General features: G+C 49.9%; 1 protein-coding gene across 6 annotated transcripts in view; it reads right to left on the reverse strand.

Moving 5' to 3' along the window:
- The window catches only part of EXOC2 (exocyst complex component 2), a 224,900-nt gene extending 218,633 nt beyond the window's left edge, over positions 1–6,267 (reverse strand). For 4 of the 6 annotated variants that reach the window (XM_038584007.1, XM_038584006.1, XM_038584008.1 and 1 more), the window contains exon 1: positions 6,172–6,267. The gene's annotated coding sequence lies outside the window, so the exon portion shown is untranslated. Of the gene's footprint in view, positions 1–5,239; positions 5,264–5,391; positions 5,512–6,171 lie in introns of those variants that run through there. The other 2 variants (XM_038584003.1, XM_038584005.1) reach the window with 2 other exon arrangements.
- Positions 6,268–27,208: the final 20,941 nt, after the last annotated feature.

Below are 27,208 nucleotides of genomic sequence, written 5' to 3' on the forward strand. Positions count from 1 at the left end.
CCCACGCTACTCAAACTAGCATCACCAAGGAACAAATCACAAACAGAATCTCAAGACCCCAACCCAACCCCACCTACATTTCAGCCAATTCTGCGCATATTAACATTTAAGCAGCACCATGTAGACTTATCCTGTCCAGAGCCATCATGGATCCAAAGGACTCCAGAAAAATCTCATTGCAGAGATGCCTAGAGCATTTCAACAATAAAATTACACTCAACTAGACTCTCAGGCCACCCAGCAACAGAACCAAATGTAGAATTCATCACATCCGCCTTGAGTCAGGTTCAACCTATCCTAGAACAGACTTGCCTCTTGGGGTTGGGCTGTGCTAACCCCAGAGGGACCTCCTAGAGATATTGGAAAAGGGTTTTAAAGAATGGTAATTTATTTCCTTCAGTTTTCTGTAAACTCAGACTCTACTTTTCCTGTGCAGGGTCAAGGTCAAGTTATCTCAGCACAGCCACACATTTTACCATCTAAGGGCACAGGGTGGGACGAGTCTCAGAGACAGGGTCACGAACTCTTCCATCCAGCTTTCTAAATTAATCATCTCTCTCCTGCTGTATCTCAAAACCGTGGTCAACAAAAATATAGTCATGCACAAATCTGAAAGGATATGTAGGGTATACATTGTGCTAAGACTCACTGGTCTCAGAAGGGACATCTGCAGAAAGGATGGACTGAACAAATAAATAAATAAAGCATCCCTGTTTTCCCAGCTCTTCTTTCCTTCATCACTCACAAACAAAATATAATTTAAACATAACCATGCTTTTAAGTTTAGACATAAGTTTTTATGCTTTAATTCATTTGGGGAAAAAAAAACAATGATTTTAAAAATACAAATGATAAATGGCACTTTACAATATCTCATATATATGGAAAATACCTATTTTATATATACATACACATATATATATGTGTGTATATATACATGAAAAATACCTTCACTCCTGCTATAATGTTTGGGATTAAAAGGGAAGGAATGTACAGAAAGGACTAAGAGAGAAGACTGGAAGCAAGATAGTATATAAGTATATAAGCCTGACAATTTGGCTCTCCAGAGCTCCCACATAACTGATCTATTACATAAATACTTGAGTACCCAGCTAATCTAAAACAAGCACTGGATTTCATCTTCATTAAAAGAGTTAATTAAAAATCTCCTTCTTGGGGTGCCTGGGTGGCTCAGTGGTTGAGTGTCTGCCTTCGGCTCAGGGCGTGATCCCGGGGTCCTGAGATCGAGTCCTGCATCCAGCTCCCTATAGGGAGCCTGCTTCTCCCTCTGCCTGTGTCTCTGCCTCTCTCTGTGTGTCTCTCATGAATAAATAAAATCTTTTTTAAAAAATGCATAATTAATTAAAAGTATCCTTCTTTATTTTCCACAAACTATAAAATCTCTTGTCTTAGCAGGCTAAGTCTTGCCAAAGGACAACTACCTTCACTACAACTCAAAGCCAAAAGCTGTTAGGCCTAAAGGCGGCTGGTTCTCTAACTCAGGCCAGCAGATATTGATGACATACGGAAAATGAAATAGGCCAGTGCAAATCTACCCCCTTTTCTATCACTCTACCAAAACAGAAACAAAAACAACAATTTCAAAGAGGATATACTACTTCATTAAAGAAGGAAGAGTAGTTCATGTAAAAGCACAGCATTATTCATTCCATCTACTGCCAGTTGTACTCATGTCCCTTACCATTCCCTGTTTATTAGGTTTGCATTGGGTGAACAAAACATTAGTTCTTGATATCTTAGAAAACATAATTTTTCAGAAAAAAAAAAGTCCTGGTGTTTGGTTTTTCAGAAAAATCATATAGCCAATACTGAAGGAGTCATTAACAAATAAAATTGATTTCTATCTTTGTTTAGTCATCAAGAAGATTTGGGATCTATACAGAGATTGGTCACCTAGCATCTCAAGAGAGTACAGTGCCGGATTCCTTGTTAAAGACATAGATAAACTGAAATCTGGAATAGGGGAACCCTCAGATTGTTCGTTCAGTCAAAACAAATATTTATTAAGACTTGCTATGTCCCAGGCACTATATTGGGGAAATGATAAGAACAAGATTTTGTAACAAGGAGGTCATGGATGCCCTTAACCTTCAATAGAATCATGGGTACTGAAACCAGAAAGCAGTGGGATGAGTTAGAAACGGAGTATCAACAACTATCTAAGAAATCTGCTAGGAAGGAGAGAGAGAGTCGGCAGTGGACTCTTTTGGGGTGGGGGCGCCACAGTCCTGCCCCCCACCCCACCCCACCCCGGAAGCCTCTGGCAGCAGCCACACCCCTCGCTGCAGCCCCAGCTCCCAGCAGGCTGCAGTTTGTCCTCTTGCTCCTCCCACTGGTCGGTTTCTCTCTGGGCCTCACTACCCCTTATTTGTCACCTAACCTCGCCCACACCTCCGCCAAGTAGTCCCTTTATTAAAACCTCCTTATGTGAACCATCTGGCATGAATTCTGATTCCTGCTGAGACTCTCATTTATCCAGATACACATCATGTCAATCACATGGGGATTTCATTAAAATTAAACTAAAACCAAATATTCCTGACTTTTAGTCTTGTCTTGTCTTTCAGTAAAATTATAAAAGAATGGAAGTTAAAAATCATACACCCGCCAATATCAAGTGGGAAAGGCCTCAAAAATTTCATCAAACCTCACGGATGAAACTATGAGCCAACCTTGCCAACGGCAGCACAGCCAGCAAGTAGCAATGGGAGAACCCGCTGGTCGTTGCACAAGGACTACTGAATGCCCGCTTGGTGCCAGGCACCACTAGGGGCCTGCTTGGATCCACCTTATGCAGCTTCCCCTCTAATTAACCACATTCCACGTTTCCTAAACCCCAGTGTCCACTGTTTTTTCCACGACTGGCTCCCAGACTTAAAAAGGAAACGTAAGTAGAAGGAATGATTAAAATCAAAACCAGAAATCAAGACTGGGATGCACCACATCCAGCTGGTCATCTTAAACGTTCCCGACAGAATCAAGTTAAAGAATGCTCATGAAGCTTTTGAGCAAGTCTAATACAGTTCTCCTGGGGGGTGAAATGCATAAAAAATCAGTTCCGAACTCCTCTGCCCTACCCCCAAGGCACTCCATAATCCAAAACGCACTTACTTACCAGCCTGTGGGCCTTTGTTTTTGGTGTACCACCCAGATATTCCTGTGCCCTCCCCACGAAGGGCCAGATCCTCCCATCAAGGACTGACCTCTGTCCCAACTCCAACAGAAACTTCCCCCATCTGAATTCCTGCTGTACGGACACTTGATATATAGTCAAGTTCTTAGCTATTGTTCAATCGAGAGCACAAAACTGCCCCTCTGAATCTAGCCTAATATTTTATTTCTAATGTGCCAGGCATATGTAAAACTGGGAGACGAAAAATGACCAAGGCTAACCCCCGTCCAGCCAGAACTTACTTAGCCTTTTGACAGATTATGTAAATACCAATAACAGCTATAGCCCCTAGGACAACACATGGATATAACAGTGCTAGCTGGCTGCAGGAATCACTGAGCTAGAAGCGTTCAAACCAGGGAAGAGCTCGTACAGATAACGTGGTTACAGGAAAGAGGACACTGAGGACCAGAGGCGGAGCCCGAGCTGCGTAGCAGGTGGGTGGTAGCTCACAGACCAGTCAATGGTGGCTTTGATGCCGTAACTTTCACACTGAGGGCCAAGGAGGACTATGGGTGTCACAGAGCTTTGGGAGTCATATTTCCCTGCAATTACTTTAAGTTTGTGTGTTTGTATCGAGAATAATTATTTTAAATTAACATAAACATACACTGAACCATGTGATAATAACCACACGACTACCGTGCAGTTTCACCAGGCGCTCCAGGAGATCCGTGGACACGCTCCTCACCATCCTAGCCTTCTGCTTAGCAGACTGATCAACGTTCGTTCCCATGCCCGTCGATTTCAAAATCCTCTCTACTCGACACTGGCCTAAAACTCCTCCACTCAGTAAAACGTTTATGCTCCTGCAGTGCGGTAGGTGCTGCACTAGGATCCTGGCTACGTAAAGATGAATAAATCGAAAAATGGGTGGGAAAAGTACTTAAAAGACTAACTATAAAACTGGCCTTATCCTGCCAGGACACTAGAAATCATCCAAAGTCCTTTATTAGAAGAATGCCTCTGCAAAATTTTTTGAACGCCAATTTCATTTCCCATTAAGATTCATACATAACAGGCTCGCAAATATTAAAGGGATGAATGAAAATTTAGCTAAGCAGGTTAATAATCATCTTTTCAAAAGTAATAGTCCAAAATTATATTCAGTACAATCAAATGTTTGATATGAAAAAAAAAAAAAGAAATTTCTGAAACCTCCAAGAGTCATTCCAAATTACGCTGGGGGATCCTCTGCTTCTCTGCTGTGTAAACAGAAGAGAACATCTGAGTAGCAAGCACACATCATCCTCTATTACGACCCCTTGAGTTAACAACTTTTAACCCACAGATGATCCTCAGGAAACTTTTGGCTTCTAGTTTCTTTGTTAGTAGAGGCAGTGACACAAAGCCTGGCCAAAATATGCTTTTATAAATAAAATATTATTATATATTAGAAGACTGAGCCACACAACCTCAGGTAGAACTAGTTTTTCAACATAGCGCATCCCAAGGATTTAACTGAGCTGTGGCTCATTCTTAAGTATTTTTAAAAGTTCTCCTTATAGGGCAGCCCGGGGGGCTCAGCAGTTTAGCACCTGCCTTCGGTCCAGGGCCTGATCCTGGAGACCCGGGATCGAGTCCTGCATCGGGCTCCCTGAATGGAGCCTGCTTCTCCCTCTGCCTGGGTCTCTGCCTCTCTCTCTCATCTGTTAAAGATGTTTTCTTTAACATCTTAAAAAAAAAAATTCTCCTTATAAATTTACTCAGAATTATTAAAAAAAGAAGAAACTTTCTCACAATTGAGATCCATATAATTATAATTCTCATAATTATAATTCTTAATTACCAATTAAGAATAGTGTATTTCCGTTTAAAGACAAGCTTTTCAAGAACTGTTTCTTGGACAGCTATTCACAAAATCCTAGGATACCGAGTAAAGCGTCACAGGCTTCCCTAAGAGATGACCCCGTGCTTGGCTGTGCAGGCCTGGAGACTCGGGGATGGTCTCAAAGGAAGTCAGGAGGCTGCGGAACTACACACCAGCTTCGTCACCTTGCGGGCTCCGCTTCCCCATCTGTAAAGTGGGGACATGAGAGCAGCTACCTCTTGAGAGGATTAAATCAGGCAGTAAACGTGAACGCTTAGAGCAGCGAACAAAGGCGCCCAGACGAGGCTCGGTGCACCTGTACGCGATGCCATCTGAGCAACTAAGCAACCCGGCTTCACACCCGCTCTCCGCCAATAAATTCTCCCACCTGGCACGGTAACGACTGCGCGGCACGAGGGGATGGGGACGGCGACCACCGGTACTCGAGGGGCAGTGGGTCAGGGCTCCAGGCCGGCAGGTGCCCGGGGCGGGTGGCGGAGGGGCTCCGGGGTCCAGCAGGTGCCCGGGTGGGGGGGGGCCTCCGGGGTCCAGCAGGTGCCCGGGGGCGGGGAGGGGCTCCGGGGTCCAGCAGGTGCCCGGGGCGGGTGGGGGAAGGGCTCCGGGGTCCAGCAGGTGCCCGGGTGGGGGGAGGGGCTCCGGGGTCCAGCAGGTGCCCGGGTGGGGGAGGGGCTCCGGGGTCCAGCAGGTGCCCGGGTGGGGGAGGGGCTCCGGGGTCCAGCAGGTGCCCGGGGCGGGTGGGGGAGGGGCTCCGGGGTCCAGCAGGTGCCCGGGGCGGGTGGGGGAGGGGCTCCGGGGTCCAGCAGGTGCCCGGGTGGGGCTCCGGGCCTCCAGCAGGTGCCTGGGGCAGGTCGGGGGTGGGGGGTAGGGCTGTGGGCCTCCAGCAGGTGCCCGGGGCGGGTGGGGGTGGCTCCGGGGTCCAGCGGGTGCCCGGCCGTTGGCGGGTCGGGCCCCCCTCCTCCAGCAGCTGCCCGGGCCCAGGGGGGACACAGGGCGCCGCGCCCTCGGGCTCAGGGTCCGGGCCCCGCAGCAGCGCAGGAGGCGGGCCCCGCGGCGCGCACCACCCCCGCCCTCCGGGAGCCGCCCCGCCCCGCCCCCGCCCCCGCCCCCGCCCTCACCCCAGCCGCGGGGGCCCTTAGGCAGCACGTACCTGGCGCCGCGGCCGCCCCGACGCCCCCACCGCAACGCGCCGGCGCTCCTCGCGGACCGACCCGGGGCCGCCCCCCGCCCGCGCCCTCACTTCCGCCCGCCGGGAGCGCCGACGCCGTCGATCCGCCCGGTAGTCGAGCACCGAGTCCTCGATGGCGCAGCCTCCCCGCGAGGGGCGGGGCCGGCTTCCTGGGGGCGGGGCCGGGGCCTGCGGAGCTGCGGGGGCGGGGCCGGGGCGGGGCTGGGGCGGGGCCGGGGCGGGGCTGGGGCGGGGCCGGGGCGGGGCTGCGGGGCGGGCGGGCGGGCTGGCTGGGCGGAGGGTTGTGCGGTGCAGCTAGAGCGGAGCCGGGCGTGGAGGACGCCGCCCGAGGGCCCAGGGTAGCCCCGGGGTCACGCAAGCAGGGCCCAGCATGACTCTCGTCCGTTTCTGGCGGGCTCGGCGCCGGCAGGTGGCTGCAGCTGCCACCCGGGCGCTGGGAGGCCAGGGGCCGCACCGAGGTCACGGGCCGTCGGAGGTCGTGGCGGAGACAGCCAGGCTCCCATCTGGAGGGTCCCAAGAGCTGGTGACTGGTGACGTCAAAGGCGGGGAGCACCTCCATGGGCCGTGGCGGTGCAGGGCATTAGCCAGGGGCGCGCCTTTGCAGGATCTCGGGCTGAGGCTGAACCCGGCGGGGCGACAGGAAGGACACTGCCGCTTAGGGGGGCCTGCAGCAGCCTAGGCCAGAAATGTCTGCGGCCTGCCCCGAAGAGGCAGTGCTGGAAATGGAGGGAAAGCGGAAAACTGAGAGCGCTCTTCTGATTCCTTCTGCTTTCTTAGCACAAGATGCGTAAAGATCGTTGGTAGAGACAGAGGATGGGAGGCACGGGAGGTGTGAAGAGAAAGGATGAGACCTCTTGTCCTTGATGCTGTGAAGCACACGACTAAGAAAATGTAAGATTTCCAGGCAGGGCTGAAAGCCGTCCTGGGACGTGCAGCCCTAAGTTTGCAATGTATGCGGTCAAGTGCGCGCTTGGGTTTGTTAGGGCCACTCTGCCAGGACAGAGAACTAGTAGGAAATCAGTCGTAACTGAGGGCTCGGCTTTACAAGGCAGAAGCCGCAGAGAGCGAAGGAGCTGGAAGTCTCTACAAAGAAACGTCGTTATGTAGGACGGTGGAGTTTCAGCCCCCGTGACAGGGTATTTAGAGGGGTTGTTCTGGTTGTCCTGGAACTGGCCGCTCAGACTGCAGAAGATGTCAAGTTAACTGATCCCATGTCCCACTCTGCTTGAGAGAACTCTGTTTTTTGTCTGTTATCCTGGCCTAACAAGAGAGCCCCTTTCACTGTCCAAAATGTCCCTGTTTGGGCAATACGTAGGCACACGAAAGCCACTGCACACTATAAGGAGAGCCCCAAACCACTGAGGTCAGACGCCTCTTCCAGGCTCAGAAGGGATTCCCCCAAGGGCCCTAAGCAGCCAGAGGCACACGAGTGGAGCTGAGCACAGGGCGAGGTTCTTGGAGGAGGTGGCCTGCCACTGGGACCACATGACTTTACGCTGTCTGCTTTTGGTCTAGACATTCCCAAAAGTCTGAGACCTGTTGGAATAACCAGTTACAGCTAAACGGAAAGGAGGGTAGCTGCGCGGCAGAGGCACAAGGGTGGTGAAGGGGTTGCCATCTGTGGCTCTAAGAACTCCGACCGTGCCTCACACAAAATGCATCTTTGGCCAATTTCTGTGTGTCACGTGAATGGCCCCCAGGGAGCATCCAGGGCAGAAGGGCCCTTAATGACCTGACCACCCTGTTCAGTGTTTGTACTGCAGGCCTGTGGGAGGTGTAGCAGCAGGTGGGCCTGGAGCTACCCGCGGCCCTTTGGGGTGGCCCATCTATAATTTCTTTTTTTTTTTAAAGATTTATTTATTTATTTATGATAGACATAGAGAGAGAGAGGGAGGCAGAGACACAGGAGGAGGGAGAAGCAGGCTCCATGCCGGGAGCCTGACGTGGGACTCGATCCCGGGCTCCCGGATCGCACCCTGGGCCAAAGGCAGGCGCCAAACCGCTGAGCCACCCAGGGATCCCCTGGGGCGGCCCATCTAGGCGGTGCGTGCACTGCCGGCTGCAGAGGCCTGTGCCATCTCCGGACAAGCTCACTTCTCAGGCCCAGGTACACATCCTGGGGTTGGGGTTGTGTCCCCTGCCCGCAGAGCCCTGGCCAGCATCACTGTCTGGCTCCTCACCAGATAATAGCAGAATTTCCCATAATAGCGTCGTCTCCAGGCTGGGGCCTTGGCTGTACCCTCCCTGCCAGGGGAATAGAAGGTTCTATTAAACTGAAAGGTCTCTCCTCATTTAGGCAACAAAAACTGACCCTCATCATCAGGACAAAATCCAGACAGGGAGTAATTTTTTCTGGAACTCAGGGTACTCACGGCACCTTTCCCAGGACAACAGTAAGCGGCTGCGTGGCAACCATGGCCTGTAAGGAGGCCCAGCCAGGGGTGAGCCCTGCAGTGCAGGGGTCAGGAGCTAGGGCCTATGTGGGGTGAGGGGGTGGCCCGGGGTGAGCCCCATGGTACAGAGGTCAGGAGCTGCGGCCTGGGGGGGTGGGACCCAGGTGAGTCCCCCGGTGCAGGGGTCAGGAGCTGCGGCCTACAGGGGGGGCGGGCAGCCAGGGGTGAGTGAGCCCCGTGTTGCAGGGGTCAGGAGCTGCGGCCCATGGTGGGGGGGGCTCAGGAGGCGAGCACCGCAGGCAGAGGCCGTGCCTGCCAGGGGGAGGGGTGGGAAGCCCGGGTCGGCGACAGGGGAGGCCTCCCTCCGGCCGCAGGGAGGCGGCTGTGGCATGGCACGTGGCATCCGCGAGGCATCGGGGTGGCCCAGACATGCACGTTGCAGCCGGACACAGTGGAGGCCGTAGGAGCTGCCCGCCGCCCTCGCGGTGCCCTCGGGTCTCCGGGTCTCCGAGGGCTGCTCTCTGGAACACGCACTGCTTCTGCCCCGGGGCAACCTGGAGCCCGGGGGGGGGGGGGGGGGGGGGGGGCTCTTCCGCCCAGATGCGGGCGGCCGTACAGGTGGGCACGGGCTGGGCCTAGAGCCTCAGGCCGCTCGGGCCCCCAGGGACCTCGCTGGAGGCGGCCTCCATCCCCAGGGCCTGCAGGGCGCCATTCAGGCCCCCCTCCCCCCTCCCTCCTCCCCTCCCTCCTTCCCCCCCCCCCCCCCCCCCCCCCGCGTTCTCTCCAACCTCTCTCCAGCTACATCCCCCCCCCCCAAGGCACACCACAGAGCCGGCCCGGAGCCGAGCCAGGACACGCTGCCGTCGCTGCCGTCGCCCCGACCACGTGCGGACCACGTGCGGGCAGCGCTCAGGAGCGGAATTGCAGGCTTGTCGGCGGGAGGACGTTCAGGGAAGACAGAGCCCTCTGCCAAGAGGACGCTCGCCCCAAGCGCTTTCTTTCCTCGCACTTCAATTCCTGGGCTGGAGGGTGAAACCGGGTGACACATGTCAGGGCAGCGTCCACAGAAGCGCAGCAAATACTGTCGCTGAACTACAGGCGCGGGGAGGGGGGCTGCGGTGGCAACCCAAGGCCATCGAATAAATTACTTTTGTGTTTTCCATTCCACCTCACATTTAGTTTGAGCCACAGAGAAAAAGCGACTCTGATGCATGGAAGTCCTTTGCTTTCAGTCTTAGGAAACAGTGTGACACCCACAGCCCCCGTTTTGTGTGTGTGTATATATATATATGTATATATATGTATATATTGGCATTAAAGGAGCACCCTGGGGGGATCCCTGGGTGGCTCAGGGGTTTAGTGCCTGCCTTCAGCCCAGGGTGTGATCCTGGAGTCCTGGGACCGAGTCCCACGTCGGGCTCTCTGCATGGAGCCTGCTCCTCCCTCTGCCTGTGTCTCTGCCTCTCTCTCTCTCTCTCTCTCTATCATGAATAAAAAAAATTTTTTTAATTTTAAAAATTTTAAAAATTTAAAAAATTAAAAAAAAAATAAAGGAACACCCTGAATGTTTTGTGGTACGTGGCCTACGGCTCTGTAATGGAGCATCGTTTGCACAGAATCTAATCCCCGGAGCAGCTGTCACTTGCGGGGGCTTAGCACCTCGAGCCCTGTTCCCTCCCAGCTTGTAAGCCCTTCACTGGTGGCTCCCGTTGAGGACACCACGGAGTCGCAGGCAGCAGGGACCCAGCCCTGAGGCCACACGCCTGGGGACCGAGCCTCTCTGCTCCCGCCTTCCCGGGGGTGGAGGCCTGTCACCCACCGTCTATTCTGAAACACTCTTACCGACCACTCAAGGGCACAACACACGAGCACACCTGGACATGTAAACCTCGACAATACCCGAGTGCTGGACGTGATTCACCTAAGACCACCCACTTGTCGCTCTGGGCCAGCATCTCCTCCGACTTGGGGCCCCAGGGACGGGTCCCCCGGATGTCCTCAGGCAGCTCCGCTGCAGCAGTTCCTGGCTTGGGCCTGTTGGAGGAGGAGGGAGGCCCCCGGCTTTCTCTGTCTCCATCTGCCTCCCCTGGCGTGTGGCCCGAGCAAAGCCTCTGGGGGAGCCTCTGTTCCCCGTGGGCCTCAGGGCCGCACACCTGCAAGTCCGGAGGCGCCACTGTGTCCGCTCAACTTCACAGCAAAGCAGAGCTTCGTGCTTTCCTCTTGCTCGCTCTTGGCACAGTTTGTTCAGAACACCATGACTAGGGTGGATGTGCATGGGGATGTGGGGCTTGGGCAGGCCTCGCACCCCTGGGGCTGCCCTGCGGGGTCCAGGTGGGGTGCCCCTGGTGCAGGAGCACGGATGGCCCCCGGTCCCTCAGCGCCAGAGGCAGGCAGAGGCCCGCCCTGCAGAGGCCACTGGGCTCAGGCGTGCGGTGGCTCCTTTCTGCGGCCAGGTCCTCCCCAACGGTGGCCCACAGCTCAGAGCGGCCTGGCCTGGGCCACGTCCTGTGAGCAGCAACTGAGGCCAACGTCGGCTCCGAGTGGAGAATTCAGAGCCACATAAGGCAGCGTCTTCACCCTCCGCACCGCCGGCAGCAGCAGGTGGCTGGCATCTCTTCCCTTGGGCCTGTGTGTGTGTGTGTGTGTGTGTGTGTGTGTGTGTGTGAGGGCTTTTGGTCCTATAGTTGTGCCCTCGAGGTCGCCGGCATGCCTGTGTGCGCCGGGTCCCTCTGCATGTCATCGCAGTGGCTGCGGCCCGTCAGGTGGGCCGCAGGCAGCAGAGCAGCTGTTGGGCCGCGGGCCACCTGGGCCACCTGGGCCGCCTGGGCAGGAGCAGCAGCCTCCGTGGGCCACGGGCCGGGCTGGGCTACTGGCCACAGGTGTCTGCTAGGGCCTCGGCCCCGTGGGCACTCCTCACAGCTTCCTTCTAGTTCAGGATGCCCCCCAGCCACTGAGCGCCCCCACTTCCTATCTCATTTCTCTTGTTCCCAAGTGACACGATTCTATCAGAGTCTCTTCATTCCTCGGATGACACCTGGGATTCAGGGGTGTCAGCTTCCCTGGGCACCGTCTCCCCCATTTCCGTAGATCGCACCCCGCTGTCAGCTGGTGGCCGCCACCCTGACAGGTGCAGAAGGCAGGCCCCCAGGGGTCCCCAGCCTCCGGGTGCAGGGTGCTCGGGGCCGGCGGCTGGGTCCCCGCTGCTGGCAGCTGCCTGTCCCAGGGTCCCCCTCCCCGGAGCCCCCCTGCAGGCGGCCCTACCCCGGGGCCTGCCCCCGCCACGGCCTGGCTTTCCAGCTCTCCCGGTGCTGCTTCCCAAGGGACCAGGGGCAAGGCATGCACCAAGGACCAAGGCCAGAGATCATCTCCAGGTCACGCTGCAGACAGCGGTCGGAACGTTTGTTCTTTCTGACCCAACTCTCATAAAAAAGTGGTAACGTCGAGGATAGCCGATGGACTCGAACGGGAACTTGTTCTTCCCTCCCCTGGTGCAGTTCGAGCAGTAAAAAACTAAAAGAAGCAGAAATCGCTGTGGTTCCTGAGAACTCAGCAGTTGACTACAGACCTGCCGGGTGCTGGGTCGGGAGATACTTAGATACCCGCGCCCTGAACATGGGGCAGTGACGCTGAGAGTCCAGACACCCCCCTTCTGGGCCACGTCTGATACCAGGCCCCATCGGATATGTTCTTTGACCACCCGAGAGTTCTAGTTACCTCATTCTTTTAAAGGTGGCCGGGTGGGAGAGGCTTCAGAGTCCCTCTAATCCCTAAAATCCCAAGGCTCTGCTTTTCAACAAACAAGCATCGAGCAGTGAGTTTTGGCTGAACGGAAGGGCCTTCTCTTTGGCGACCTTATCGGGCCACCGGCGGGACAGGACACTCGGGGAGTCCGGGGCTTCCGCGGTGGGGATCACGCCGATTGTATGCGCTCTCCTCTCCGATTACAGGAGCTTTCTCCCTCCAGATATTTTCTCCTTGAACTTGTTACACATAAGGCACTTCATTTTCACGCTGGGGACCCGGTGGCTTTCTCAGACCTCGAGGCAGAGGCGGGTCCTCTGCTGTTTCCCTGACTTCTTGCTCCTGGGACACCTCCTCAGCCCTCGCCCTATGCACTGATTTGCCTCTTTGCTCCTGGCCAGGTGGCTGGAGGCCAAAGCCAACCACGGGGGGCCAGCTGTGAGGTAAAGTACTAAGGAGGAAAGTTATGTCCTGCGAAATATGTGCGTTGAATGTTCAGTTTTGTGCTTTTATTGAATTCCTACTTTTCCTTCTGAACATTTTTTCAGGCCCTGGATCTGTGGGGCTGCATCGATCTGCTTTATTTAACGTGTTGTGTTCGCATCCCACTAACACAGCTTAGAAGGTCCAACGAATGCACAGATGTCAGTGATCGATTTCAGCCACGCGTGTGCTTTTTTCTGATTAAAAGGAAAAAAAAGAAAAAAACAGCCACCACCAGCTTTCCAGGACTGTCGACTTATGAGGATTCTTAACAAAGTTTTATATACGAACAGATGGGGAATATCTCTCTAATTTGTAACTGATTTATCTCAGAATCTGTGTGTACTTAGCCAATTTCAGATTGTGAAAGAAAATTTCAGTGATTTTGCTGTTCCTTTCATGTCATTTCGTGTTTGGGATACGTTTAAATCTGACGGTTACAGCTGTCAAGTGGCCTTCTGTTTGTAAGCGTGTATTTGTTAAAACACATTTAGAAGGAAGTTTTCATTCTTTAGGAAAACCCGTTTTGAAGCAGAATTTATGGACCATATTTTTCTTGGTTATCCTGGCTCACTTTGAAGTGTCCGTCCTCTTCACTGTCGGTGGGAAACGACCAGCTACGGTGTGAGAGGGCATTAATGTTGATTAATATCCAGGGAAAAATATTAAACACCATCGAGCTCTCTAATGCTTTGCATAAATATTCTGGTAACTGCTGACTGTAAATGTGGCAGCAATTTTTCTGATAAATATGATTTCAAGCCAGAAACTATAAAGTAGAATGTCATTCAGAGGAAAAGGGGGATGAAATGCTTGGCTATGCCAGGCCCCGCGCTTCCTCCCAGCCCCCAGTGGGTTTTGGCGTTAAGTTTTAAGAGAAACAAAAGATAAATTAATTCTCAAAGAATTTAGACTGGCTCTTCCTGAACAAGACGAGTCAGCTTTCCACATCAAACAGTGAGAGGAGCTTTCTGCATTTTTAGTTAATCTTTTATATTCACAGAATTTGCACATCGCTTTCTCTTCTTGGTTTATAACACAGCAATTTTTTTTTCCTTTAAAGATGTTAGAATTCCAAAGTCACCAAATCAGATGCATCACATGTACATTTTTGTATATCAATCACACCTCCCTGGAGATGTTAATTTTTTTTAATGTCTCGGAAATTCATCCTGGAGGCAGTGTAATTCTAGAAAGCAAATTCAGACGAGGTCTATTTTCTACGCAAAACTAATTGTCTGACCGCCCATTCAGGGAGATCCTCTGTACCCGTAAATTGCAGCAACTCACGCTTGTTTTTGCGAATCAACAAATATAGACAATGCATCTTATGCTCCAGGGGCTGCTGTTTTTTTCTACATGTCTTTTCTTGGTTTCTACAAATTAAGCCAATTTATCATTAAGGTAAAGACATTATAATTATTTTTTTTTTGCAACATTTATTTTCCAAAGGCAACATAAGAAGACCATATTCTGAATGATGGGCAGGAATGAGGATAAATGAAAAATCAAAATTTTTTCTTCTTTTAATTTCTGTGGCCAGGTCTTATTTGATAAATATTTGCAGTTAGGGCTGATACAGATCAATTGCCTAAGAAAATCTATTGGGAAAAAAAGCCTTTAACAAATAAGAAAATAGCAGCTGAAACTCTGAAGAATCCATCTTTCCTGCTAGCTTTTCAAGCACACCCTCACATATTTCAATAGGCAAATTTTGAGTAAAACCAAATAAAGGACCATTCCGTTGGTTGGGTTTATGAGTAAACAATTATGTAAGCAATATTTGGAGGTGGAAGTAATCCCAGACACAAGGTTTCTGGCACAACTAATCTTTTTACGACACAAACGTTAATAAACTTACTACTTCAAAAATGTAAGTGACCCATATGCTATTAATCTTTGATTTTTTCAATTTATATTTTTTAAGATTTTATTTATTATTTGATAGAGATAGAGGGCACAAGCCAGAGAGAGGGTAAAGCAGGCTCCACGCTGAGCAGGGAGCCCGATGCGGGGCTGGATCCCAGGACCCTGAGGTCATGACCTGAGCTGAAGGCAGGCGCTTAACTAACTGAGCCACCCAGGCGCCCCAATCTTTCAACTTTTTCATATGAATTTATACATAATGGAAGAAGTGTATATATTTTAATTCACAATGTGTGCATATGTTACATTATTGTGATCTCTATTGGAAATATAGGCATTTGTAAGCTTCATATGAGGATAAGTACACAATTAAATATACATTTTTACCGCTATTTTTGAAAAAAATGATAACGACAAATCATTCACATATATTTTAAACTATATGCATTTCCTGACTAGGAATCTAATAACTACACATAAAACAGTTTTCAATGACCAGAAATGTTACATATTGCATGACAATCGATGAGCCTAAATAATTTAGAATACTGACCTTTACAAAGTATAATTACAGACCATAATTGCAACAGCAATTTAGCAACAATGGCAAATTACCTTCTATAAACTTGAGACATTTTATATTTTTTAACGTGGAAGTTAGAATACTTTTCATCGTCGGAGTATTTTAACGAACAACTATTCCAAAATGTTTAAGTAAGCGCTTTATGTGAATATGAAATAACATTTTAAAATTATCAACTCTGATGCGTGAATTTATGCTCACGTATTACCCTTTCAGCATATCTGTAATAATTATTAATACAATTAATACTACTCATAATATTTATAATTAATAATGGTCTTCAACTGCTGAGACACACTTGGAAACAAAAACCTTCTTTAATGTATTAAATCTTTGGGAGTCTGAGGTGCTAAAATCTCCACCCAGTTTTGATCGCTGACACATCCCACGTTCCTTCCAGGCCACTGTAAACAGAATGCACGCAGAGATCCTAAAGGGACATGCTCGGGGCTGCCAGTAGATCGTGGCCACAGGAACATTCCAGATCCAAGCGAGCAGTTGGTTTGCGAGTAATGGTAACAACAGATGTCAACTTCTTATTCCTTTTGCATAAATAATTCATCTTAGATTCATAGGGATGAATTAAGTCCTATGGCTTTTTGTTTCCCGAGCATCACACTTCCATAGGGAGAAGAAAAAGATGTTACAGAACCAGAAATGGCCAGCCACGGGCACGTGAGGAGAATTAGCTACCTGCCCAAAATTCAGGAGAAGAGGATTACGTGGAGGTAGACGGGGTGAGAGCTGGGTCAAGTCAGACTGACTAGCTTCTTCCTTCCTGCTTCCTTCTCTTCCTCTCTCCCTGCCTTCCTCCTTCCCTCCTTCCGTTTGCATTTTTGAACAGAACAGAAGAGTCTGAGAAAATTAGAAGTCATTTTTTTTTAAACAAGGGATTTCAGGGACATCATTTTAGCTTTCAGTCTCGTCTAAGCTAAAGATGGGGACGGACTGAGGCAGGCCCCCCAGTTTGCTGGGGCCCATCCCCGCCCAGCTGCGGGCCCAGGCCTGCAGGGAGCCTCCCTGCGCCCCACACGTGCAGGCTCACTCGCACGCCGTTAAAAACGACAGAGGACTTCAGCTGAATCTGGAGGTGGCAGCTGCCCAGGAGGGTGGAACGGGGAGGGCCAGTGCGTGGAAACGGCGCTCCCCACGGCAGGTGTGCGGGCCGGGCTGGGGAGCAGCTGCCGGGGACTCGGGCCTTCCGAATGTTTAGATTCCATTTGGTCTTAGCTGCGTTTTCACCCACCTTGCATCAGCCTGTCTCATCAATCATAGTTTAAATATTTATTTTCCCTACATCCCTTTCATCTTTTCTGTAAATTGAGGTTTTCAGCAGAATTCAGTGTAAAGGGAATGCTGACAGCAGCATTCTAATTTTTTAGAATTTCTCTGATTAACACATTCCTCTTTTGTGGCTGACCCACTCATCATGGGGAGATTGTAAACTGGTACTTTGCTTTCAACGGCTCGGAAGGCCGTTCGTGGCCTATGTAACAGGAGAATTGTGTTTGGGAGAGTTTGGGCTTCCTAGCCACAAGGCGTCTTCTCTCCCGCCCCGTCTTGCAGTGAGTAGTCAGTCTACACTGGCAGATCCTTAGGCCCAGAAGTCTGCTAGGCACCTCGTTGTCTTAGTTATACAGCTGCTTTTTGCCTCTGAAGCCAAGTGTTCAGAAGGACCAGCTTATTTTTTCAAGAAAGAGAAATCAGGAACCTGGTTTATTTTGCCTTATGCTTTGGATAAACGAATCCAAATCAGGTGAGTTGTCAGTTGTTTACACTTGGATGTCAGATGTAGAAAACGGATACATAGGCCCAATAATTCTATTATCCAATATTGTACATACACCCCAATTTTCTGAGTTGTTAAATTTCAAGAGCAAGCAAAGATGAGAAGTTAGTTCATACTTACGCTTTCATTTTGGGTGTTTTTTTTTTTTTTTTTTTTTTTGCACACCCGTTTGGCAAACTTTGTCCTCTTTAAGCTGGCTCTGCACATAATGGCCCATCCTCTGTTACATAAATCTTCCAGCCCAGACTTTACATTTCTATTAGGAATAGTTTTGAAATTTTAGGGATTAATTTTTTTTAGGCAATACCTAAATTCAGTTATGAATTATGTTTCTGAGCAAGTCGTAAAATACACTCTGGAGTCGCCCATCTGTACTGAAAGGAAATGGCAGCTCTTTGTTATACGCAGGAAAGGTAAGTCACAAGAAGTGAGCTTTGCTCTTGCTTATTCTATGAAGTGCATTTCTTTTAAAAACCACTTTAATTTCGCTTTTTGACGTCTAGGGGAGAAATCATCAGCCGGGCTAAAATTATTTGACTCTAACAAAGTGGAGATGACAGAGGGAAATATTAGAAATGTGTCATTTTTATTTTTTGAGACTTTGTACAAATAATAAAACATGTCTTTTCTCCATATCTGTTCAGATTTAACTACAAAAGGCAAGCCTGCAAATGGACTATTTCCCAGATGGCATTTATTTTCTTAAGGTATAATTTAACATAACAAGACAGACACAATAAGAGGCCCACTACGATGAGAAAAATGATACGGTTGTGAAAATGTAATTTGCTTTTAGCATTTTATTTTAGAAAGTCAGATGGAAAGAAAAGCTACTAAATAAAATATCTTTGCATTTACCATGTCACTGTCTGCGAGCCTGTTTTCTAAACCGTTCAGAAGGATGAAAGAGCTGCAAAAATCCTTTTCTGCACTGGATTAAATATTGAGCACAGCCATCTAAGGTTAAATATCTTCTTTAGTCAGACTTTTTAAATTTTCTTTCCTATTTTTCATACTTGATTCTATTAGTACGTCTGTATTTCTAATAAATGTAACTTATTTACCTTTAATATCTTTTCTTGAGTTTAATGTACTTTTTAAACAAATGAGCCTCAGAGAATTATCATGAACCCTATTATATGTGTTGAAAATCCTTTACAGCTTATGAAGAGCAAAACGACCATTATTAATTGCGTAGCATATCCTAAAAAGTGAGCTTGAAATACATAATCAGCATCACATGGAAAAACCGTAATTATGTTATTCAGCTCACATGTATAAAATCAAAATAAGTACTTCAGCTAAGCAATATTTGCATCGTCCAAGCAGATCTTTTCCTTCCTTAATCCCTTTGATTTTAAGACAGAATGTGTAAGGCAAAGAAATCCTATTGATGAAGCATAGTAAGGCATTAATAAGTTTGTTCAGCTGAGAGGTCAGATACCTGTATGTACTTACTCTTTACGTGAAGACATGACTCGAGTGTGATTATCACTGATTTTTCGACGATTCAGTCCTATCTCCAATTTATAAAAAGTAACAAGGAATAGCAATTTGATGCTGTTAATTGCTCGATTAAAATAAACATGTCATTTTTTTTTTTAAATACCCCAGATCAGTTGCTCAAACTAAACAAGACAAACGGATGCTAAGATTTCACTTTCAGCTCACAACCCTGGCAACCTGTGCTCCACGCAAATGTCTTACTACTTTCCCATTTTGAGGTTAACGGGTGTACAGTTGGTGTGCTGGGGCCTTACACCGGTGCCAGGAGTGCTGCGAACCTGGGGAGGGTGGCTCTCAGAGTGAGAAAATCCCCTCGACTCAGTCCTGCTTTAAAGACACAAAACTGGAAACGTCTTCGTTCCTCAACCTGCACACTCTCAGAGCTGCGTTAGAGTCATTGTCTTGACTAAGTAACCCCGTTTAACGCGTGTGTATATATTTCAACCATCCCAAATCTCTCTCAATATAGTTCATGCAGAATGCATCGGATGTTTAAAACTCCACCCCCTCTCTACACCCGAAGCTCAGGAGTGAAAGATGCAACACATCCAGGGTGAAATCAAAAGTCAATTTTGAGGCATAAATTCTCCGGGCCGTTTGTATGAATTTGACTTTTGCCGGAATTGTGTTTTTATACAAATGCACCGCAGTGCAGTCCTCTCGGCGTGTCAGGCCACGCGAAATTTACGGCGGGGGCGCATTATTAGAACAGCATGTAAAACATCTTGATAAAATTAAAAATTGCACTGCTGGCCTTCATATTCCTAAAGAAAGAATGCTCAGCAGCGCGTGCAGGCCGCGAGGGGACGCAGCCCCGGCTAGGGCCGCCTGCGAGGCTCTCCTGGTTTGGTTTGGTTTGTTTTAGTGGATTAACCTGACAGAATTCGAGCCAGTGCATTTTACGGAGACTCGGACGCGAGTCCTACCAGGTGAGGGTGAGCGCTGCCTCCCACTAACCTCTCCTCTCCGCAGGGCGACAGGCCACCCGTCTCCTGCCCTGGGACAGGCAAGCGGCGAGCCTGCTCCGGGAGGGCGCCTGGGCTCCGCAGCCGCCGGCCCCGCTGCTCCTCGGCCTGGTTTGAAATCCAAACGCTGCACCGCTGAGAAAGGGCCACGGGAACATAAGCCACTGCATTCCAGGAAAATAAATAAGCGAGGCCACCCAAATTTTCAATTAGTGCTCGTGCTGACTGCAGGAAACGGCAGGAGATGTGTGCAGGGCGCCCTGGGCGGCGAAGGCCGGGGGCCCTGGGGACGCAGGCCTGGGTGGGGAGGCCCTGCCCTGGGGTCACCTCCTGCTGAGCTCCAGGACGGGAGCCAGCGCCCAAGTGACCCTTGCAGGCCCCAGTGGGTCGCAGACCTATGGCATGGCTTGTCCCACAGGCCGCGTCCCCACAGGTTTGGAGCCGCAGGAGCAGCGAGGCAGGGGCCGTTGGCACAAATTACAGGGTGCTTTTGGTCCTGGGGGTCAGGCCCGAGGACGCCCTGTGCCCCCTCGCGGGGTGGCTGGCCGCCTCTGCTGCCCTGGGCCGGCGCGGCCTGCAGTGGCCTCCGGGCCCAGCCACACTGGGGGCCCCTGCCTCCCCTGCGGGTCCCCAAAGGCTCAGATCCCTAGTCGCAGGGTAATCCTGGGGGCCGAAGAGGGGTGACGACACAGGGGCCCGGGGACCCGCACACCCAGAGCCCGCCTGTCACTGTCCTGCTTGCCTTCTGGCTCCCGGCCTCCCCGCCCGCCGAGCCCCCAGGTGCGCGGCCGCAGGCCAGGAGAGGGAGGCCGGGCCTGCTCCTCGGGCCCGCAGGGCGCCCAGGGCGTCGCAGGGCCTTTCTCGGCGCCCTGGCCTGGGGTTCAGCGCCCAGCAGGCCCAGACCCTGGGCACCTTCACGCGGCGTGGACAGGAGTCAGCACCCTCCACGCGATCGGGAGCTTCTCTGCATCACAGTTATCACAAGAAGGGACGCAGCCCGAATGACCCCCGAGGTGACAAGAATGTGGGGGGGACAGGAGGCCCCCACCACCCCGTCACCCCAGCGAGGACTAAGTGAAGTTCAAACGCCGCCCTGCACTTAACCGGCAGCGCCCGTCCCTGTGGCCTCCAGGGGCTCCTTAAAAATGACCATTCGCTGCCTCACAGAAACAGGGAACAGGAACCAAAAGGAGCGCGCGTTTCTGCTCAGCGGCCCGGCCGGAGGGCGCGCTCTTGGCGCATCAACTCTTCCCCTGGCTCTGACAGGCCACCAGCGCCCTCCCGGGAAGGGGAAGTGGGGGCCCGGCTGCAGGCAGCGCGGCCGCATTCCCTGTAGCTGAGCTCGGCGGTTTGGGAGCGGGGCCTACCCAGGGGTCCTGCACCCTGCACCACACACGGGACAGGGGAAACAATCGAGCCCACACGTCTTTCTCTTTGCAATCGTTTAGAGGCCTGCCTATGTGCCTGGGATCCAGGGCGGGGGCAAGGCCCGGCCCCGGCGAAGCGCAGAGCTGCCCTCGGGGTTCGGGGTTCGTGCCCAGGCCGCGGCTCCGGCCCTGGCTTCCCGCGCCGTGCCTCCCTGCTCGCTCTTCTCCTTTCTTCCCATTTCTTAATTTTAATTTTAATTTTAATTAATTAATTAATTAAATTTTAATAATAAATTTATTTTTTATTGGTGTTCAATTTACCAACATATAGAATAACACCCAGTGCTCATCCCGTCAAGTGCCCCCCTCAGTGCCCGTCACCCATTCACCCCCACCCCCCGCCCTTCTCCCCTTCCACCACCCCTAGTCCGTTTCCCAGAGTGAGGAGTCTTCATGGTCTGTCTCCCTTTCTGATATTTCCTACCCATTTCTTCTCCCTTCCCTTCTATTCCCGTTTCTTCTCTGCCTTCAGCACCGCCCGAGGCTCTCCGCGTTCCCCACACTCTGACATTCTTGCTTCCAGAAGATTATCTGGGGAATTTGCATGAATGTGTGAGTCATTCACGGGGTGTCACTCATTTACTTGACGGCGTTTCCCAGCACCATGCTTGGGGAGGTCTCTGAGAAATAGAGAAACGGCTCTGGCGCTCGTTCTTGGGTTAAGACAACAAAGTAGATAACCACAGTGCGTGGCTCTTGGCTTAACGGCAGATCCAGAAGGACTTTGATGCCATGTAGGCCGAACCTCTGATTTTATAGATGAAAATGTTAAGGCCCAGAGCCAGACAATTGATTGACATGATCACTTTGCCACTAAAACTCAACAGGAACCTGTTGGTCTAATCTTCTTCCTAGATGCCTTCAATATCTAAATCTTTCTCATATGTTGTGGTCAAAATTATGAAATTATGGTTTAAAATGTCCTCTTACAAGTCTCTCCCTCTGAGGGACTTAGATGCTCTCAACCCATTGATGTCTGCCTTGGCCACGAACTTGTTCGGACAATGCAACACCAGCAAAAGTGACCTGTGCAATGTCCAAGAGGAAGCTGGAAAAAAAAAAAGCCATCACACGGTCTCCCATCTTTTTCCCCTTCTTTTGGGACATCTGCTTTGTTCTGGATAAAGGCTAATTCTTCTGTGTAGGTCCTGGGAGACAGAAAGGATGGAGCTAAGCCACAGCCAGGAAAGCTGTAACAGGAGCAAGAGAAAAATCTCTGTTGTAAGGCTGAGATTTCAGAGCTCTTTTTTTTTCTTTCTTTCTTTTTTTTTTCGGAGATGTTTGTTATTGCAGCAAAGTACAGCCTCAGCCAACTGATACAGTCAGTCTATTGCTGTCAAAACAGAGAGTGCTTGGCTGCTGGTTACCCATTCCATTCTGTATAGATTAACCTCGATCGGGGTCATTGTACACATATGAGGCTAGTTTTCTGTACTAGGATCAAAAACCGGGTTCATGGAGGGCAGACGCACAGTGTTCTGCTCCAGGATTCCACAGATGGCCTCATCTCTTTGGAAGCCGGGCCTGGGTGGGAAGGACGCACCCAGAAACTTTTGGGTCCCACTGCTTAGTTGGTAACTGGGTCCATAGACACCTTGAGGTACATTCATTTGACTGAATCTCAGAAGCATCAGCTTAGAGACCAAGAGACGAAGAATCTCCAGGGAAAGGGAGGAAGGTAAACTTTTGCTCTTTGGTAACTTGGGATGGCCTTGACCTGAGCCGTGTGTTCTTGAAGGCAAAATTCGGGGGAAAAAAATTGCCGTGACATAGGTTAAAAAGTGATTTAGAAGATGATCGTGAAGCAGATGCAGGGCACATTCAGATTAGTGGACTAATCAAATCATGTTGGAGGAAGTAGCTTTTCACGTAGAGTTTGAAGAACATTCAGAGACAGCAGGTCATGACCATTTACCCCACAGGTTCATTATGATCAGAAACACTGGTAGGAAGGCCTGAATGTTTCAGAAAGTGTGTTGCCTCTTCCAGAACAAATCTTTAACTCAAAGGATATTTAGTAGATTTGAACAAGGTGTTTTCTTTTGTTTTGTTTTTTAATTTTTTTTAAAGATTTTATTTATTCATGAGAGATACACAGAGAGAGGCAGAGACACAGGCAGAGGGAGAAGCAGGCTCCATGCAGGGAGTACGACGTGGGACTCGATCCCGGGTCTCCAGGATCACGCCCTGGGCTGAAGGCAGATGCTCAACCGCTGAGCCACCCGGACGCCCCTGTTTTGGTTTGTTTGAACCGCAGAGGAGATTCTGAGATTTGACCTCTTCCAGCATTTTGCTGATATTTTCGCACTAAATCATGTATTGCTTTGATCTCTTTTCTTTCGTTTCTGTGTTCTCTACCCTAAACATTGAGCTACTCAAGAGCATGGGCAATGTTTCTCTGAGCTGTTATCCCAAATCCTTGCACGGTTCTTGACAAAAGGGAGCATGTAACAAATACTTAGTGAAGAATAAGCAAATAAATATTGTTGGCCTCCGCCCCATTCTTATTTATATGCCCACTTTATGACATGAAGAAACTATACGCCTGTTTTTAACATGTAGGAAAAAAAAGCAGAATCATTGTCACTGTTTGTCCAATGTTTACAATGACTTTTCCTGAACAGTGAGTCAAATGTCTTTTCTTGAAGAGTATCTTTCACAGCTATGCCACATATCTTCCTACTGTATATAGCCAAGTGTGCCTTTGTAAATTCAATTTAGTCACTGGTGACCAAAAAATTTAAAAATTGGGAAAAACCCAACAATATCTATTTGTTCTTTGAAACAGATTTGCAAACCGCAGCTTTACTTCAACTCATTTTTTTAAGATGGGAGTCACAACAATCTAAATTTCTTCTCCTACTTCAGCTTGTGCTAGGGTCTTGGTGTATTTATTTATTATTTTTTTAAGATTTTATTTATTTATTCATGAGAGGCACAGAGAGAAAGGCAGAGACACAGGCAGAGGGAGAAGCAGGCTCCCCACAGGGAGCCTGACGTGGGACTCGATCCCGGGTCTCCAGGATCATGCCCTGGGCCGAAGGCAGGCGCCAAACCGCTGGGCCACCCAGGCTGCCCTTAGTACATTTCTAAGTTGTAGAGCTATGATCCTGAGAGCCTGGAAAGCTATCTGTTGGAAGGATGTGCTCTATTTTATTTTTTTTATTTTAATTTTTATTTTTTTTAAAGGATGTGCTCTTTGAGGACACCTCTCTGCTGGCCAATATACAGCTGGTAGGAATGAGCAGAGTCACAGTAACAGGAAAAAAAAACCCACAACAGTTCGGATGCCAAGACTAGCATGTCTAGTGTAATACAGAGTTTTAACAGGTAACAGATTCATCAGAGTAAAAAAGGCCAGAATTATTAACATAAACAAAGCAAGTAGACACTGTAGATATAAGTGTCAGGGCGCCTGTGGGCTCGGGTGTGTAAGCACCTGCCTTCGCCTCAGGCCGTGATCCCGGGTCCTGGGACCCAGCCCCACATCATCGGGCTCCCTGCTCGCCGGGGAGCCTGCTTCTCCCTCTCCCTCGGCCCCTCCCCTGCTTGTGCCCGCTCACTCTCGTTCTCTTTCAAATAATAAAAATAAAATCTTAAAAAAAAAAAAAACGTGTCTATTGTTGCTCTCATCACTGGAGCCAATGCGGATAAACATAAATAGATGAAAAGCGGGCTTTGGAATCCAAAAGACTCATGCTTATGTCGCGGTTCTGCCCTGTCCTTCCTTGGGCAGGTGGGCCACTGTGACCTTCCGCTTTTCTAACGTGCCGCCTGGAGATAATGCTGTCTGTTCCCCAGCGCCGGGGTCCCTATAGCACAAAGAAGATGCTCTCAATTACTTGCTTCTTTCTCTTTTTCCATCGTAAGTAAGTACGATAACATGATAAATTATTACTGCTTTTAGTAAGTACAAAATATTCATCAAGCTTCGGTGTCTAAGGCCCTGGTCTCCGTACTGTTGTACGACGGCAGCGCTCAGTGAGGGTTTTCCTTTTTCTTTCTCTGCCCTTAAACCTCCTCCCTCCCACGATCCTCCGGCTGAAATACAAACCCAAACCATCGTCTCTTTAGAGGCCGTGGCACATGGCCATCTTCAAGGCAGCAGTCCACTCCGAATTCAAATTTGTCACCGTTTTCCTTAGAGGGAATGAGAGAGAAAATGAATTTAATTTAGTATAAAAAAATAAACATTTCTGGGCGCTGGAAATGTCTGTGGTGTTTTAAGAGCTGTTATCATTAATCAGTCAAGCGTGTTTACCCAGACCCCTGATTGCTTAGGAAACTGAACCACACGCGCTGAGCCCTTCGGCGAGAGGTGGCCCCCAGCGGTGAGGCAAGGGCCGACGTTCCCAGCAACCATCGTGTGCCTCGACGGGCTCCCGAGCGTAGCCTCTTGCCCAATCTGCTTTTCGCGGCTGAAAGGTGACATAAAACAGTAGCCCGGGGTACTGTAAAGCACTATGCATGATACCGTTCCCTTGTGAGTCTCAGTTTTTGGCCAAAGCATTTTCCTGGTGCTCGTGCTTTTTACAAGTTTATTCATCCTGTTGTGATCTTGAGAGGCGACCTCTCCAGCCTGCTATCTCCTTATTCCAGTTGTAAAATGCCATGGCCACGATCATCAGCTAATTCTGACCACGCAAAACGGACTGGCGTTTGCCTGCGAGGAGAAGGTTCCTCAGGGGTCAACCAGACAGGACGAACTTAGAGCATCCGTCGTCCAGCCTCGGACTGGGCGGGAGCCTGGAGTGGAAGGAGGGCTGTGGACATGCCCCTTGAGCGTGCTCCTTCCAGGGACAAAAGAAACCTTCTTGAGAAGCGAAGGAGGCAAAAGGAAGCCCAACACGGAAAATAGGAAACCTTACAAATAAGCAGGTTTTCTGTTTAGAACAGAATTTGGCCTAAGTCAGCAAGTATCTTTTTAACTGTTGTTTGCGCATCGAGCAGCGAGGTGAATTTGGTGCCATTGCCTGTGATGGAGAAGATGAGAGGAGGAGCAGGTTTCGGGGAAAATAGCAGGAATTCTACTTTGGAAGCGTTAAGGATAAGGTGTTTTGTTAGAATTTTAAAGCGGAGATGTTGAGCTAGACATGAGTCTGGAGTTGCAGGGAAGAGGCCAGAACTTGAGATACAGGTTTGATCTTTAAAGCAATGTCCTCGGGGCAGCCCGGGTGGCTCAGCGGTTTGCCGCCTGCCTTAGGCCCAGGGCGTGACCCCGGGGTCCCGGGATCGAGTCCCACTTCGGGCTCCCCGCATGGAGCCTGCTTCTCCCTCTGCCTGGGTCTCTGTCTCTCTCTCTGTGTCTCTCGTGAATAAATAAATAAAATTTAAAAAAAATAGAAAAAAAATAAAGCAATGTCCTGAATGAGATCACGAATATGGAAAAGTCAGGGAAAGGGGGAAGAGCCAGGAAGACGAGGAAGAAGGAGCCAGTGGCGTTGGAGCATTTTCTATGGGAACTAGAGCTTCGAGAAAAGAAGTGTGGTCAGCTGTGCTAATTCTCACTGAGAATTCAGGTACGGCAGGTCTCGAGGCTTGACGTGGATGTGATAAATGCAGGCAACTGGTGGCTTGGACTGGAGGGTCTTCAGTGCCAGGTGGAAGCCCACTTGGGGTGAGTCCTGGAAGACAGGGAAGCGCGGACAACTCAGTGGGAGCCAGCATCAGGCACAGGCTCCAGACCCTTCCCACCCGTACTGCCCAGTCCCTGCAAGCCTGTGCTCGTCATTCCTTAACTAACCTTCCACTGGCACTTTTGGGAAGCCCCGGGTATTTTCGGTTCCCTCCCAGTTCTTCAAGAAGGATCCAGGCAGGAGCAGCCGGGATAGTTCTGTTGCTTAAAACTAGTGAAGCCAACTGACATACTCATTTAAGTGGTGCACAATAAAAAATAAATTTATAAAAAAAATAAAAATAAATAAAAGTAAAAAAAAAAAAGATTTGTGGACATGATTTGGAAGTTAAGGGATACAGTGTCCCAAAACCAAGCTAGATCCTAAATCCTAAAAATAACATAGATTATGCTTTTTAAGTAGACAGAAAATTTTCCCACCTTCTAAAATGATTGTAATAAGGGCACCAGGGTGGCTCAGTGGTTGAGCATCTGCCTTCGGCTCAGGGCGTGACCCTGGGGTCCCGGGATCGAGTCCTACATGAGGCTCCCCGCAGGGAGCCTGCTTCTCCCTCTGCCTGTGTCTCTGCCTCTCTGTGTCTCTCATGGATAAATAAATAAAAAAAATTTA

This window comes from Canis lupus, chromosome 35 (assembly GCF_011100685.1).
Source record: "Canis lupus familiaris isolate Mischka breed German Shepherd chromosome 35, alternate assembly UU_Cfam_GSD_1.0, whole genome shotgun sequence".
Lineage (NCBI taxonomy): Eukaryota > Metazoa > Chordata > Mammalia > Carnivora > Canidae > Canis > Canis lupus.